General features: G+C 35.1%; 1 pseudogene; it reads left to right on the top strand.

The window, feature by feature from the left end:
* The first annotated feature begins 779 nt into the window (after positions 1–779).
* On the top strand, positions 780–2,896 carry LOC114026860 (annotated as a pseudogene).
* Positions 2,897–6,897: the final 4,001 nt, after the last annotated feature.

The raw sequence follows: 6,897 nt of genomic DNA on the forward strand, positions 1-6,897 counted from the left end.
TGTTAGATAGAAGCATGTGACAGAGACGCTGCCCTGACAACTGGGAAGGTGAAGAGTAATATGTGGATTTAATGGTTAATGATGCTATTTTAATTTGTAACTTTTGTTTTCCAAATATCTAGGGTATGAGGGTGGGTGTTCTGTTTTAGAGAGCTAAGGCCCAGCAAGCCATCTGTACCCTGACCTTGGCATAACAACAATCCTTTGCATTTGCCCTCTGGATGATCTCATCCACAGCAAAATCCCAGAACTGTTTCATGGAATTATTATATTGCTTTGACCAGCACCAAGTATTCTCTGAGCTTGGAGAACTTCTGGTTGTGAAACCCTGCTATGAATCAAACTTGTCACATCATTGTTGTTGCCTTTCATTATGAGGGTTACAACTTGCTGCACAGCTATTGAGATTTGGCCATACTAAAGTGGGGCCCCCCCCACACTATGGGTGGGGCCCAGAATATGTGTCCTTGCTTGCAAGCTGATTCCTTCACTTTAAATTAAACTTTGGTTTGATTGTGACTCTCCTGTCTCTAGTCTGCTATGTTTGGCTCTGGCTACCTATAAAATAGAGGCTAGTTCTGTCCAGTTGGCATTAATTGTTGTCAGAAGTGGGATTGAGATTTAGTGGTTAGAGGAATAGAAGAGGGGGAGGGTGGTCCCAAGACAGTAGAAGCAGAAACAGCCTTGTTGACAGTTCTGTGATGGTGGTGGCACATGTGTGGGCTGGGAAGAGAAGGAACAGTGTTTTGTGAAACCTCACACCTCTTCAAATTGCTACTATGGAAGTCAAAGGTGAAAAAAAAATCACAGGAAAGGATAGAAAGACATCACAAGGAAAAAAAAAAGATTTAAAAAAGATAATGATTCTAAATCTCCAAAGAAGTTTCTGAGTAAAGGTGATGGAGGAGGAGGACCTAAATTCAGCTACAAGAAGTTTGATAAAAGTAACACAAAGCCTGGGCAAATAGGCCTGAAACAATTCAAGAATAAGCAGCAAAGGAACACGTTGCCAAAGAAAACTAGCACAAAATAGTCCAAGAATAAACAGGAAGATGACATGTTGCCCAAGAAGACTGGCCTGAAACAGTTAAAGAATAAACAGGAAGGGAGCATGTTGCCCAAGAAAAATGGTGCAAAGTAATTCAAGAATAAATAAGAAGGAAACATTTTTTCAGACAAAAAGAAAGTTCCAACCAGAGAGCAGAAGGGAGGATTCAACAGCTAAGAAACACAAGTGAAATGACTTGAAAAAGAAAAAGAAAGAACTAAGGCAGAGCAGACAACTCAATGATGAAAACAATTATGATGCTGTTTTCAAGGCAAAGCAAATTTGGGAATACCTAAGAAGAAAAAAATTGTGACAAAGGAAAAAGAATAAAGTTGATGAGTGAATTATGGAAGTTGATTCAGGACAAGATTAAAAGTATTGCATTTGCACATGATTCAACTTGTATTATCCAGTGTTACATTCAATATGGTAATGAAGAACAAAGAAAAGAGTCATTTGAAGAATTAAAAGAGGATTGGGTTGAATTGAGTAAGGTCAAATATTCCGGAAATGTTGTTAAGAAATTTCTCATGTATGGAAATAAATCACAAATTGAAGAAATAATAAAAAAAGTTTTAAAGGCCAAGTGTGGAAGATGTCACACCATATGGAAGCATTGGCAGTAGTGCAATGTGGTTACAATGACAAAGTGATTTTGGAACAGCAGATTATTCTGGTAGAAGAGCTCTATGGGAATACATTCCAGCTTTACAAGTCTGCAATTCAACCAACTCCGGAAAAAGTGTTAGAGGTACATCCTGATAAACAAGAGGTTATTATAGATGACATTAAACAGATTCTTACACCAATGGCTCAAAAAGAAACCATAATTAAAACTTCCCTGGTACAAAAAATATTCTTGGACTTTTTCACCTATGTACCCCCAAAACTCAGATCAGAAATGAGTGAAGCAATCAGAGAAGCTGTAATATAACTTACACATACTCATGATGGAGATAGAGTAGCCATGTACTGTCTGTGGCATGGCACACCAAAGGACAGAAAAGTTATTATTAAAACAAGGAAAGATTATGTTGAAAAGTAGCCAATTGCAAATATTCTCTTTTCAGTTTTCCTGGCAGCATTTTGTTGTGTTGATGATACTAAGCTTATGAAGGAAATAGTTATGTTGGAAATCATCAATTCCCTGCGGAATATAGTGAACAATAAATATGGAAGAAAAGTTCTGTTGTATTTACTAAGCCCTAGAAATCCTGCACACCTTGTATCTGAAATCATTGAAGTACTACAGAGGGATAATAGAAATGCACATAGTAAGAAAGATGGTATAATCTGACATAAGGAGCTCTTGGAGTCTATTTCCCCAGCCCTATTAAGCTACATTTGGAGCATGTCCAGAAATTGATGACAGACAAATTGACATGTGTATTCATCATTAATATCCTGGAATCTGCTATTGGAGATATTTAGCCTGCTATGAATACCATTGCAAAATCATTGCTCCTGAAATGATTCCTGGTGGCAAAGATGTAGAGCTCCACATGGCAGAACATTCAGCTTGTCATCTAGTTCTGAAATGGGTAGTAGAACAGGATGAAAAAATGAAAGAAAATGGAGGATAAGGGTTTTGTTTTTTGTTTTTGTTTTTGTTTTGTTTTGCTTTGTTTTGCTTTTTTATGCAAAAAAAAAACAACACGGATAGAGCATGTTTGAGTCAGGAAATTGAAGACCTCGATAGGAGTTAATTGGGGTGCTATAATTCTTTCTCATCTCCTCCAAAGCCCTGATCCAGAAGTGGTAAACAAAGTTAAATCTGGACTGAAAAGCCTCATGCCCACATTGGAAAAAGAGGAAAACAGCAAAAGCATGACTGTTTTTCTTGAATAACTAAAGCTTAAGTGGAAAATAATAATGAAGAATGAGAATGAATCATTTTTCCTGGTGATTCAAGTGAAGGATGCCATCTAGTTAGATCTTTTGAGGGGAGTCTTTTATATAATATGCATACACATGGAGGAAGACTCCAAGGCCCTTCTGGTGACCCAGGTTGTCTTGGATCACTCTGGTAAGGATATCCTTTCTTAAACTGAACTTCTCTGTTAATTGGCCTCTCTGCCTGCCTCTGCTATTTTTAAGCTACACACCTATGTGAATTTATAACTGTGTGTTTCTTTGTCCCTCTGAGTGCCTCTGTTTTTTTAAACTTCATACCTCTTTAAAGTTGAAAGTACACGCCTCAGTAACTATGTGCCTCTCTTAAAAACCAGCAAAATTAGAATTGTAATTGGATGCTTTGTTAACACTGTGTCTTCTGGTCTTTTTGTCTGGGTTTGTGTCTTTGCAAAGTGTAAAATATCTATGTTGTGTTTGTGTTTTAAATTAAATTCTGATACCTTGAATGATTTAATGTACAGCCAGCAATAAAAACTTCTAAGGTCTGTAGACAGAGAATTTAGAACACTGGGAAAGATTATTGAACTTTCATAGTTGAAGCAATTGTCCCAGTAAGCAAGACTAACTCCCACTGTAGGCTTTCTGTGGGAGATTAGGTTACAAGAAAAGAGAAATAAAAAACCTGCAAGACACTTTTATTTTTCACTTGTCATTTCAGCTTTGGCTATGTTGGAATTACAGAAATAAAGTCAGATAATCAAAGTTTGAGGAACTACTAAAAACATCTAAGCAGATTAAGGAGTTTGAAGACTAATTGTTTTAAGTTTGCAGGGGATAACTCCTAGGACCTTCAGGTAATTTCAGGAACTCACTCCCTTCTCAAATATCTTAGTAAGTTTTGAGGTGCCACTCTGCAGAATTTGTTTTAAGGAAAATATAAAAATTAAATTTTATAAAAGTTAAAAGTAAATGGTAAGATTAATAAATTCATTGTTGTAGGGCAATGAAAGAAGACAACTAGTTTGGAAATAATCCAGAGTGAAGAAAAAAAGATATGTAAAAGGCTTGCACCTTATAGCAACCTCTTGTTCACCATTCCTTGATATTTCATGAAAAGAGGAAAAATTATTTAAGCCAGAGAGATTCTTGTGACTCCTCCAGGTCAAGAGACTCTTTCCCTGTTAAGCCCTCTCATTCCAGATCAGATTCCCAAATACAGTTGTTGAAAAAACTGCCAGAAAAATGCAGGGAAATTTGCTTTACATTCTGTGTAATCTTACACAAGTTATCTTAACTCTGTTTGTCCCAGTTTCCTGATCTATATAAAGAAAGTTAATAATGGTACCCACTTCTCATGGTTGTTATGAAGATCAAAATAATATAACAATTGTAAAGTGCTTAACACAGTGACTGACATATGCTAAGCACTATATTAATATTATTTCTTCAATTGAATGTAATCATTCCATACCTGATAACTCTGAAGTGGTTTTAAAATTTCAAAGATAATAAGATCAGTGATTTTTATATGTGATCACTTGGAAATGCAATTAACTGAATTGATGTCATCTGAAGTTTTGTTTCATGTTTTAAACACGCAATATTTTTTATGATTGTTGTATTTCTATATTCTCTTGTATCATGAAATTTGAGACCATTGTAAGAGAAATGCTGTTAGACAAAACAACTTTTTAATTTGGATGTTGTTACATATGAATTGGGCTTCTAAAATGATGTAATAAAAATAAATATTTGAAAACTGTTGAATATTTAGTGAGGTATAGTTTGTTATTGAAGCAAACAACAACAGTAATAATGTTGACCATAATAGTGAATTTTCATTTGAAATTCATAGCTATTATGAAAGCATAGGTGTTTAAATGATGTAGCCTCAATGTATTAATGATGAGTCAGCTATCAGATATTTGCTGTATGTCTGAAGCTCCAGAATATGGGTAATTTTAACTTATACATAAAGAATAAATGAAATGTTAACTGTTAAGGTAACATCAGGAAAGATATTCAATCCCTATGTTGTAGTTAGTGAAATTTTGCTAAAAATTTCTTGGGATTGTAATTCACTATTGTTTTGAGTTTTGATTATAGGAATATTCTCTGAATTGTCATGAAACCAATAGTAGAAAATGGCATGTGCTACAGTCCCAAAACTGCTAACAGTGGAGGTCTATGCCTGGGAAAAGTTTTGGGGATGACTGTGGCATGGTATAGGTAGGATCCTCCTGACTCTATTTATCCATTGGGTCATTTCCTTACTGAAAAAGAAATTTCCCCACATGGTTAATCCTGAGCTTTGCTTTTGTTACTCTGTGACTACATGATTGGCTGCCAGATATGACTCATGCCCAGAACCAAACAGAGCTAAGGGAGTTTTTCCCTCTGTTATGATATATGACATAGTTACAACTATCCCTCTCTTTTTCCTTTTATAGCAAATTTCTATAATCAATAAGTTTTGTAAGTTTACTACTAAAACTATTAGATAATAGATTGATACTGGAACATCTCTGAGTTACTATAATAGGATGCAGGTATGAACATCTTACAATTTTAACCTATATTTATGGTCAAGTTATAACACAAGGATGATATCTTCATAAGGGGAAAATGATTAGACAAGAATAAGACAAAGATGTAAGAAGTTTTCTAAATAAATGGAATAATGAATTTTGAGAAAGCAACAGGATTAGACTGTTTTATCTAAGAATTATATACAGATGTATATGATTGGCTTTTAAAATGTATCTATTATGAAAATCCAGACTTTGAGTATGTTTTAGAAACAAGTTCTCAAAATTGGATTTTACGTAAAAAGTGTATTGCTAATGGTAAAGAAAGTAAAATTATTTTAAAGTATCTGTCTGATAATTTTAAAAGGTTGAAGAGTTCATTTTGCAGTTGGACCCTCACAAATTTTTAAAAGATTCTTATAACAGGTACTGGATTTAGGTAAGGATAAAAACAGCAAAGGGTATGTAGTCTGAAATTCTCTGAAGTTTCAAAATTGAAGAACCAAATTTAAATGATTGTACTAAATTTTACTAAGTCACAATTATCTAAGAACCTCTAGATTTGGAACCAGAGAAGTAGAGACTCCTTTAAAACTGTCCTGAGAATAAAGCCTGTTGTCCAAGAAAGAAAAATATATATCTAGGGACTAAATAACTACATGAGATATCTGGGACTCAGAATGTTATGGTTAAGTGGACATTGGAAATGGGTTACAAGGAGATTTGACGTTAGTTAATCTTGGTGATAACAATTGCATTGCTTTGGTCTTTTATTTCAAGATGTTTATGTTTATATTTATGTTTTTTGGTTACCTTGGTGACATGTAAATCTCCCTTATCAAAACTAGTCCATTGTGAGCTGCCCTCTAAGTAGTTTGATATGATATTAATGTGACCTGACAGTGCAATTATGATAACCAATTTATCAAAAAGCTTATTGCATTCTTTGAAACTAGCCCTCTATGGCTAAGAAACTGGATCTCTATGTACTATTTAGAGATCCTTAATCAAGGACCTATGTTATGCTGACCAGAAACTCAGATTCAAAAATTGATATAAGGAGTTTTCTCTAAGGGAATCTACCAGGTCCTTCTGCCTACTCCCACAGTTGTCAAACTTTTGGGTGTGTACTCTTGGATCATCTGAAGAAAGCCTCTGCTCCCCAGCAAACTGAAGAATCCTCAAGGGACCTCAAAGTTTGTCTAGTATGAACCCAGAAGCAGCCAACATCCAGATGAGACAGTTGCCCTAAGAAAATGGATGAGAGTTGAGCATACTGTCCTAGCTTTTTCTCCTCTTTCCTTTTTATGGGCCCACCCCCCAAAGCCCTGATTCAAATGTGTGTTGACATTTTCTCCTTTTACTTTCTTGACCCCCATCTCTTTTCTGCTTGAAAGTAAACAATGAGTAGCAGTAACACCTGGGATATACTTCCTTGTTAGGTCCCCTCAAGAAATTAATCCCCCA

This window comes from Vombatus ursinus, unplaced genomic scaffold, assembly GCF_900497805.2.
Source record: "Vombatus ursinus unplaced genomic scaffold, bare-nosed wombat genome assembly UNPS02014847.1, whole genome shotgun sequence".
NCBI classification, from domain to species: domain Eukaryota; kingdom Metazoa; phylum Chordata; class Mammalia; order Diprotodontia; family Vombatidae; genus Vombatus; species Vombatus ursinus.